The sequence below is a fragment of the Leptodactylus fuscus genome, chromosome 7, assembly GCF_031893055.1.
Source record: "Leptodactylus fuscus isolate aLepFus1 chromosome 7, aLepFus1.hap2, whole genome shotgun sequence".
NCBI classification, from domain to species: Eukaryota; Metazoa; Chordata; class Amphibia; order Anura; family Leptodactylidae; genus Leptodactylus; species Leptodactylus fuscus.
The window spans coordinates 94,285,159-94,296,012 of NC_134271.1; the positions used below are offsets into that span (position 1 = coordinate 94,285,159).

Here is a 10,854-nt window from a genome sequence, read left to right on the forward strand (position 1 = left end):
ATCCCGAAACAGTTTTAGATATAGTTTTAACTGCACCCAAGTGTGCTGTTGGAATGTACCCTAATAGTTCATCTAAGGTACATGTAGGGGTACAAAGGTTGTTGTGGACCAAAAGCCTCACAAGACTGTATCTGCGCCAGAAACAGTATATATTGTCCCTAGGTACACATTTTACATAGGGACCCATGATCTTCAAGCTATACCTTGGTGAGACCAATGTCTAGATCTGTATTATATCATTGGGCACCATAGAAGGGGATCATCTGACAAGAATGGACAGCTGCTTAGGTCAGCTTTATCTCTTGTGTATCCTTGTATTACATTATGGTCCATTCAAACACTACATTTCCCCTGTTGCGGCCATGCAGGAGAAAAGTACGGCCATACAATACTTCAATTATCAATAAGAACAGATTCTTGAAGTTCCAGGTGTCAATAGTGCCCTCTGAGGCTACAAGAGGAAACTGAAAATACAGCCCAACCCAGCACTCACAAGATCTAGGAATGTAATTTATGGGAACCAAGGAGCCAGAGAGACCAGGAACGCACCAACCTGGGGGTCTCAGCTGCCCAGGCCTTTGTACCATCAAAGATCTCATGGCTACGTTCATGCAGTGAATGAGCTTTTGAGTTTTGAGGAATCTCTGACACAGCTGTTTTCTATACAGAACCTATAATTGAATGATTTCATTCTAGACAAGGACCAGATGGTTGCAAAGAGGATTAGATTATAATTTCTGACCACATTTAAAAATGATCTAGCCAATAACCCAGATCTAGGAAGCCGCCCGCCGTAGTCCTGTCCTAGTGTTACCATGGATACGTTTATATGGTCTTTTGTGTATCCCAAATCATCTTATCAATGAGTCACATCCCAGATCACAGAAAACTATGTGTAAATCTACTCATCTGTCCATATGTAGTGGTGAGGATACACAAGACATAGCAGCCAAGGCCTCACGTAACGTATACGCTGTGAAACATAACTGCAACGTTTTACAGTAACTGCAGAATGGATGAGATTCTGCCTGATCCTATCCACACATTGCAGAAAAATTTCCACAGCTGAAATGCTGCAATTTCAAAAACCGTTGCGTTTTTGTAAATTGCAGCATGTCAATTACAACTACGGAAAAGTTGGCATTTTCCCTATAGGTATAATTGAAGCAGATAGTCCGCAAAGGAAAACTAGGTTTTCTGTAAAAAATGCTTTTCCGGCAGTATTTTTTGGCTGTGGCCTCCCTACGGCTGGGGCCTGGGGAGTTTTTTTTTTACAGATCTTTGCTGTAAGGCAATTGGGTAATATGAATTGTCCTACAAATATTGATTCTTTTTCTAGTGTTCTATTTTTTTAATTTATTTTTACAAACCAATAAAATTGACACAAAAAGAGTGTCTATATGAAGCTTTTTATTTTTCCTTTTGGGACCCTATAAAACTTGTGGCTAAAATAGTCACTGGCACCAGTTGTATCAAACCTTAACACCTTAGCGTATCCAACTTTGAACATCATTTTGCAGTTTAGAAATGGGCTGTAACAGACATAATAAGTTGAGTGAGTTTGTTAATACATTTCAGTTACTGATTTTCAGTTACATCCTGTATTTACTGGAGCTGTACTTACTATTATGTTAATGGAGTCACCCAGAGAGATTTTTAAAGACTGGCGTTTTCAATGCCAGTCTTAATGTCCCCTGAATCTTCATATCCTTTGCATCAGCAAAGGGTGCATCTAATTTATGAAGAGGTGCATATCTCTTTATAAATCAGGCGTACCCTCCACTGGGCCATGCACCTGTATATAAATGTACACCAGTTTGTTGCTGGTTTACATTTTAGGGATCATTTCAAACAGCCAACCCATGAAAGTGGCATACAAAGCATAATAAATCTCTGCCACTGTGTCCATACATTACATTACTTATAATGTACTGATCCAGAATTACATCCTGTATTATACTCCAGAGCTGTGCTCAATATTCTGTTAATGAAATCACTGGTATTCCGTTAGTGAAGTCACCAGTATTCTAGAATAGATTTATGTAATTGCGGCACATCTTTGGCACACAGACTGTTCTTGTACCAAGGATGCACCACGTTTCCTTCTGTGTCATGCTTCCCACTTTTTATGAAAATAGGTAAAGTGGTGCAGAGACCAAGGCTGGACAGATTGGGGAACATCTGCCCAACAAATTTAGAAACGGGTATGAGTTATACCTGATTTCTACAGCAGACCAGAGTGGCGTAGGCTTCAATTCTGGTGTTCAGAAATACACTTGAATTATTAAGAGGCTGGAGCCACTTAATAATTCATACACAATTAGCCCCAATGGGGAAACTGATTCCCCCACTGTGTACATGCATTTCATAACTTATCCTATAGTAATCCTGCATATACTTCAGTGCAATACTCACTATTCTGCTAGAGTAGAGGAATCACTGTGTACATACATTGCATCACTTATCTGATACTGAGTTGCAGTCTGTATTATACTTCAGAGCTGCATTCACTATTCTTTTGCATACTTTGCACTAGTTATCCTGTACTGATCTTGAGTTATGGACTATAGTTTGAGCCTAATTCTGAGTTCTGCTGGTAGTCATCAATAAAAGTCAACAAGATTGTTGGCAGGCAAATCCTAACAATTAAAGGGGTTGTCCCATTACAAACACTCATCCCCTGTCCATAGGATAAGTTGACAGGTGAACTGGGGATTGAAATTTCCCTGCATCCTCCCTGTGAATATGAAGCATGACTGCTATGGGGATGCAAAGACTGCAAATTCTGGCAGCTCTATATAAGTGAACGGAGCATTCTCTTGATCACTGGTGGACTCATATTCCTAGCAATGTGACAATTATCCCCTATCCTACCCTGTTTCCCCGAAAATAAGACAGGGTCTTATATTAAATTTTCTTCCGAAATACAGTATATGACCTGTATTATTTTCGGGGGCAGCGCCGCACCTCCCATGAGGCGACCTGAAGCGACTGCTTCAGGCGGCGCTATACCAGGGCCCCAGGGGGGGGCGTTATTTTTGCTTACCTAAGCCAGTCCAGGACAAGCTGTCCTGGACTGGCTTAGCATCACTGTCATTGAGCGGTGGATTGGGCAGCACTGCTCCAGCGGCCTCCCCTCACGCTTAGGTAGAGAGCAAGTCCTCTCCCTGCCTGCTAACGCTGCTCCGCCACGCCCCCTCGCTCCGGGGGGGTGGGGGTGGGCGGCTTTCTGTCGTCCGCCTCGGGCGGCCAAACAGGCAGGTTCACCCCTGTTCGGGGGATGTCTTATGCAGCGGCTGGAGCGGGGGACAATTGGCTCCTTAGCGGAGCTTCGGCATGACTGCCAGTTGTAGGTGGTCCAGGAGGTGAAGGGGGGGGGGGGTGTCTTATTTTCGGGGAAACAGGGTATGAGTAAGGGATAAGTTTCTGTAATGGGGTGTTGGAGACTTCAGCTCGGAAGCTGCAGAATTGTGAGTGCAGCCCTGGAGTATCATACCAGCTTTAACTGAGAATTAGTGGTAGACCAGTTATGATAGATAGATAGATAGATGGATGGATGGATGGATGGATGGATGGATGGATGGATGGATGGATGGATAGATAGGACGGACTACTTTTCCTGCACAGAATACAAATTCTTGTGACTTGGAGAGGGGGTGTGGTTTATCACCATCATAAATTAAATGCAATGACACCACACACACTGTTGCCATGACAACAGTACTGAAATAGCTTACGGAGGATGTTTTATAAGGTGCATGGAACGTACGAGTGTCTGGAGACAGACATTGCATTAATGCTAGATGTCATTTTATCTATGCTCTATTACAGCTGCATGCCTGTTCACAAGCAGCACAATCCAAAATCACAAGAAAATGGTCCTTTCCACAGAAGCAGATTTAACTTGGAATATTTATTTTCATTCTAAAAGCAGAAATTTGCAGAATGTCTTGTAACCCTGATGCCTTACAGAGGGACCATTGTATTTATGAATGGCATTAAGAAAGAAAAATCTATAAAGAACACAGTTATTTTAGCTAAACCAATCACTGGGTCTTTCTATTCCCCCTCTCTTCAATCTCAGCACAATGGTACGCTCTGTACTCCACTCACAGTTAAAGCCCATATGAATTTTGACATGAATAGAGGGGGTGGATTGGCTTAATATACGGAGTAAACATCAATTACCTTCTTGTAATCAATCATTAAACTGAAATATAATTGTATCCTGGGAGCGGTGGATGGTGGACGACATCAGATACAGCGCTGGGTTGTAACTATTACACTCATCACACTATAGCCAATAGCCAAATTTTTTTTTTTAGCACTTCACCCAAGTGGATTTAAACAGAGGCTCACAATGATACAGAGTGTATTGTGCTCAATAGTCAGCACATTGTATAGAAAGATATTATACTGATACACTGAGGTAGATATACTGATCAGTTCTAATTTATAGATTAGGTAGTCTAAAAATACTGTAGCCTTATCACAGTGGCCGATAATGGATAACCTAGTGTATCTATTCTGTATAACACTAATTATTTGGCCTTCCTGGAGTCAGAAAAATCTGCACAATTCTTGTGCACATTGTTGCATCTTAAGCACCACCCCTTTTTAGCAAGTCACTCTCCTTCTTTTGATAGGCCACGCCTCTTTGTCAGACAAAGCAAAAAATTTAGTAAGGCTGAGGCCAGACATTGCAGAAAAAACGCACCAAAATCTACAATAGGAACACAGCTATTCCGCCACATGTGGTGTTAGCCTATAATACCTAATAAAGGTCGTGCACAGCCAATGTGTCAGGTTTTTGGTGCAAATTAAGCCAAAATTCTGCTGTAATTAGCTTAGAAAATCTGTTCCAATATGTCAAAGTGATCAGAAAAAGAACAACAATGCTCTTAACAATAGGCTAGATCTGGTATTGCAGCAAAGTCTTAGCAGGTCATTAGGACAGAGTTGCAATACCAAACACAGCCTGCAATCAATAGTGGTGCTGTTTCTGGAAGAAACCCTCCATAATACAGAGATCCTGTAAAAAAAAGCGGTGCACAAGCAATAGGTGTATAAAATAATTGAGAAATTGTGTAAATAATACAACGTATCATAAAGTGTTAGTACAAAACAGCAAGTAAGAATGGAATGAATACCAATTGTACAAGGTGTGGAATGAATACAAATGTTGCAGAAGGTGTGTAAAAAATACAAATGTATTAAAGAAAGTGTAGAAAGGATATGATACTACAGAGTAGAAAATATACAATGTATCATAGAAGGTATGTAAAGGATACAAATCATGGGGAAATAGAAAAGCGCTAGAATAGTACAATGTATTATATAAAGGAAAAAAGTGTATTGTAAAAGGTGTAGGAAAATACAATGCAGATCAAGAAGGTCTTATAACAATACAATGCACAATGAACCGTATGGAAGGGATACAATATATCATAGAAGTGTAGAAATGTACTACACATACTATAGCAAGTCTGTATATGATACAATGTAGTGGACAATTGTACTATACAATGTATACATGATACAACGTACCACAGATAGTATAGCAAGTCTGTATATGATACAATGTAGTGGGCAATTGTACTATACAATGTATACATGATACAACGTACCACAGATAGTATAGCAAGTCTGTATATGATACAATGTAGTGGGCAATTGTACTATACAATGTATACTTGGTACAACGTACCACAGATAGTATAGCAAGTGTTTATATGATACAATGGATTGCAAGTATCACAAAAAGGAGTGAAATGTTCCAATATCTCATACAAAGTGTTCCCATCAGTCAGCAATCCCAGCCCTATATACAATGCATGGAGACATTACCTTTGAGTGGTGCAGGCTCTGTAGATGATATCCAGCCCTGTGTGTAGCTCTGTAGGAAGCAGAAGAGAAGCTGTGTGAGAGGGAGCAGAAGCCCAGATAGAGAGAAATCTCCACCCATCGTTTTACTCAGTCGTCAGGAAATTAATGATCACCCACTTCCTCTACACTGCACAGGGGCTACTTGCGTCTCACATCTGCCTGCCTCTCTTGTTGCATGCTAGCTCTGCCATGGCTTCTGGCAGCTCACACTACGCCGTACACATGTACCTAGCACAAGGCTGGCATTTGATGCTGGGCAATGTGATTTTTCTGCACTTGTTCTGTAGTATAGCGTAAGAAGACCATAGACATAACAATTCTTCGGGTTCATTATGAGCTCCTATTGTAAATCCACAACAGTACGAGAAAATACATTACAGCGAATTGGAAATCAAGAGCATACCTAATAAATATCACTGACAGATGTTAGGACTCATGCACACAACCATATTATATATCCATGCCCATTACAGATACATAGGATGGATCTAATGTTATCCTAGAGCACTCCATACCTCTGTGTTATGGCATATATGGAACCTGATGTTTTTGCTGCATTTTGGGTGTTGTATGAAAAACAAAATCATGCTGTAGCCATCTGCTGCCACAGGGACACCATAGACGTCTATCATTGCAATAGAACCCATACAGATCTGAGCTTCTGTATGGCTACTATTGTTTGCTATAAGCTACAAGTGCGTCAGTGATAGGTACGGCTTGAAAGAGGCATAACTTGAAGCTCCTGGGCCCCGATTCCAAATTTGTAATTGGGCCCCTACCTACCTTATATCATTTAGAATAGTGGCATTTTATGGGACAGAGAGATCTTTGGGGCCCCCTCAGGGTCCAGAGTCAGTTGTATAGCTACTCCATGCTAGAAAATATATGCTTTTTTCCCATACTGTATCAATATGGAACAAGCAAATTTGGCTTCTTTGGGTCCATGGAGATGTAAGCCCAGAAGGAGCTCAGCTATAGGATGCAGCTTCAAGCTATGCTGTCCTGGACTGGCTTAGCGTCACCGTCTTGGCAGCCCGGCACGGGAAGCGAGCAGTGGATTGGCAAGGCCCTGTGGACACAGTGCTGCTCCAGCGGCCGCCCCTCACGTTCAGGCAGAGAGCAGGTCCTCTCCCTGCCTGCTCTCTGCCTGGTTCACCCCTGGGGTTACCTTGGGGTATTTCAATTTCCTACCACACTCTGATAAAGGATTATTAACTGTGAGTCCTACTTGTAACATATGTTGGTGCTATATAAGCAAAAGAAATGAATGAATGAATAAATAAATAAAGTTTTGGTTCATGGTATTCACTAGAGATGAGGAAGATTTTCTTTTACCAACTTTTTGGTGAATTTGACATCCCATTTGGAGTTGCATTAAATGGGAATCACAAGAAAATCAGTAGTTTTTCTTTCATTGTTTACTTTGCCAGTGGTTCCCATACAGACTGCTTTTTGCGACATGCAGTTATCACATAAAGATATTTTCAGCACACCCATTGGCCTACAAGCAGCACCTGGAGTATGGCATTGAGCTTTATATAATGCTCTAGCGTCAAGGATTTTATGCATGGAAATAACAGACCTCATTGGTTATTCAGTTTGTAAGTCACCAGCAATGTTTTCTTTCTGTTGATCCTCACAAATTGTCTGTTTCAGGTAAATTCACAAGCCGCATACTTTTTGCAGAAACTTCTGCAACTAAAAATCTGTCCAGTTTTGACTGTTTTTTGTTTGTTTTTTTTTTTGGGGGGGAAGCACATGGATTTCTGCAAGCTCAATTCAGATGAGTAGGACAGCCATAGAGATTTCTGCAATAAATCTGCTAAATGGAATATATCCTTTCATTTTGAATCTCTGAACATGAACCCGTCCTTACTATATGAAAATGGGTTCCATGAATGATGCTACATGTTAAAATTCTGAGGAGGTTAGTGGATAAATGAATGCTGCCTTCTGCATCAGTGCTGAGGAGTGTGGACCTGTAGTGGTGGGCAGAAGATACCCATCTACTTACCTCCTTAGGGATGTCCTGGAGTTGCAGGCAGCCTCATTTGCTTTGCTGATATTCCTCTCCCTTTTCCCCCCTCCAAGTGCCATCTGCTGTGTGCAATGGGTGTTCCTGATCTGAACACATGCATGATTAAGAAGCACACAGCCCACATCATCTGCTTGGAAATGGGATTTTTTTTTTCAGTCCCCAGATTAGAAAGCTGCATTCAGTGATTAAACCCTTGCAGAACAATGAATCTCTGGCACCAGGCGCTATTGTCCTGGCCGCAGAAATAGACCATTTATGCCAGGCGAGGAACAAAGGCGATTATACAGCTGAAGCTCTAGACTTTACGCCTTGGCTGACACACATCTCATTCATGCCCTGGTTAGAATTAACCTGATCATAGATGTGGTGATAAAAATCAAATCATCTGACCGTATAAGATGACCATTAGTTTATGATACTAAAACAATGGTCTCTGGCTGATCTTTGTCACAGCCATTACTGAGAAAATGCTGCAGTTGTGATAACAATATGCATGCAATGTGTGCTACACTAAACAATATTTTGTAGCAATTTTATGCTATGATGCAGCTTTGTCTTAGAGGGCATGATGGGAGTTGTGGTGTAGTTGCTAGAACAAGTGAGTGATGAAACTTGTAGGGCTGGGCATATACACACGTGAACAAAATTGTTGATACCCATCATTTAAAGGGGTTGTCCCATCACAAGGATCATATCTATACTGCTAGTTTATGTGGATTTAAGACTTTTCCTAAATGCATTGCTTTATCAAAACTGCATGGTTTGGCCGCTATCTTAATTTATTCACTTCATTATTTACACTCCGATTCTATGGCCCTTGGGATTATCTGCTCATTTGTCAAGTGATGTAGCTGCCTGCTCTCAAGAGGAGAGGGGGGGGGGGCTGGGAGCAGCTCTGAGCTGTTTATGTCTTTTAAGTAGCAGAGCTTCTCAGATAGGGGAGGTGAGAGCTCTGGGATTTCTGAGCTCTTATCAGTCGGTTTAATTTAATTTGGCTGATAAGGGCTGAGATAGGGAGTCCGTTACCTCTGTATGTCATGCAAACTGACTCAAATTCAGCTCTGCTACATCAGCTTCACACTGTGGTAATTCATTTACAACCAATCCCGTGCAAGTGAAACCTATGTGCCGAGAGAAGCAGGAAGTGAAGAGAGAACAACAGCCTGCAGGTTAGTGAACAAGCGTCATGGGAATACCCCTTTAATGAAAGAAAAACCCACAATGGTCACAGAAGTAACTTGAATCTGATCAAAGTTATAATGAATAAAAATTCCATGAAAATGAACAAATGAAAGTCAGACATTGCTTTTTGCTTCAACAGAATATTTTTAAAAATTAAACTCATGAATCAGACCTGGACAGAAATGATGTTTCCCCTGACAATAATGTGACCAAAGGGACATGTAAAATCAAGGTGTGTCCACAGTCAGTGGGCCTGTATATAGGGCTACAGATACTTACTGTGCTGTTTGGTGACATGGTGTGGACCACACTCAACATGGACCAGAGGAAGCAAAGGAAAGAGTTGTCTCAGGAGCTTAGAAAGAAAAATATAGACAAGCATGTTTAAGGTTATAAGACCATCTCCAAGCAGCTTGACGTTCCTCTGACTACAGTTGCACATATTATTCACAAATTTAAGATCCATGGGACTGTAGCCAACCTCCCTGGATGTGGCCACAGGAGGAAAATTGATGACAAATCAAAGAGACGGATAATACGAATAGTAACAAAAGAGCCCAGAAAAACTTCCAAAGAGATTAAAGGTGAACTTCAAGCTCAAAGAACATCAGTGTCAGATCGCACCACCCGTCGTTGTTTGAACCAAAGTGGACTTCATGGGAGACGACCAAGGTGCACACCATTGTTGAAAACTAGAGATGAGCGAACACTAAAATGTTCGAGGTTCGAAATTCGATTCGAACAGCCGCTCACTGTTCGAGTGTTCGAATGGGTTTCGAACCCCATTATAGTCTATGGGGAACATAAACTCGTTAAGGGGGAAACCCAAATTTGTGTCTGGAGGGTCACCAAGTCCACTATGACACCCCAGGAAATGATACCAACACCCTGGAATGACACTGGGACAGCAGGGGAAGCATGTCTGGGGGCATAAAAGTCACTTTATTTCATGGAAATCCCTGTCAGTTTGCGATTTTCGCAAGCTAACTTTTCCCCATAGAAATGCATTGGCCAGTGCTGATTGGCCAGAGTACGGAACTCGACCAATCAGCGCTGGCTCTGCTGGAGGAGGCGGAGTCTAAGATCGCTCCACACCAGTCTCCATTCAGGTCCGACCTTAGACTCCGCCTCCTCCGGCAGAGCCAGCGCTGATTGGCCGAAGGCTGGCCAATGCATTCCTATGCGAATGCAGAGACTTAGCAGTGCTGAGTCAGTTTTGCTCAACTACACATCTGATGCACACTCGGCACTGCTACATCAGATGTAGCAATCTGATGTAGCAGAGCCGAGGGTGCACTAGAACCCCTGTGCAAACTCAGTTCACGCTAATAGAATGCATTGGCCAGCGCTGATTGGCCAATGCATTCTATTAGCCCGATGAAGTAGAGCTGAATTGTGTGTGTTAAGCACACACATTCAGCACTGCTTCATCACGCCAATACAATGCATTAGCCAGTGCTGATTGGCCAGAGTACGGAATTCGGCCAATCAGCGCTGGCTCTGCTGGAGGAGGCGGAGTCTAAGGTCGGACCTGAATGGAGACTGGTGTGGAGCGATCTTAGACTCCGCCTCCTCCAGCAGAGCCAGCGCTGATTGGCCGAATTCCGTACTCTGGCCAATCAGCGCTGGCCAATGCATTCTATTAGCCCGATGAAGTAGAGCTGAATGTGTGTGCTAAGCACACACATTCAGCACTGCTTCATCACGCCAATACAATGCATTAGCCAGTGCTGATTGGCCAGAGTACG

The 10,854-nt window shown here is 42.2% G+C and overlaps 1 protein-coding gene across 2 annotated transcripts in view; it reads right to left on the reverse strand.

Annotated features, from left to right (window-relative positions):
• GNG2 (G protein subunit gamma 2) overlaps positions 1–7,990 on the reverse strand; it is a 57,367-nt gene extending 49,377 nt beyond the window's left edge. The window contains exons 1-2 of one of the 2 annotated variants that reach the window (XM_075282562.1): positions 7,901–7,990; positions 5,848–5,896 (exon numbers count right to left, since the gene is read on the reverse strand). The gene's annotated coding sequence lies outside the window, so the exon portion shown is untranslated. Of the gene's footprint in view, positions 1–5,847; positions 6,070–7,900 lie in introns of those variants that run through there. The other variant, XM_075282561.1, reaches the window with a different exon arrangement.
• Between the last annotated feature and the right edge of the window lie 2,864 nt (positions 7,991–10,854).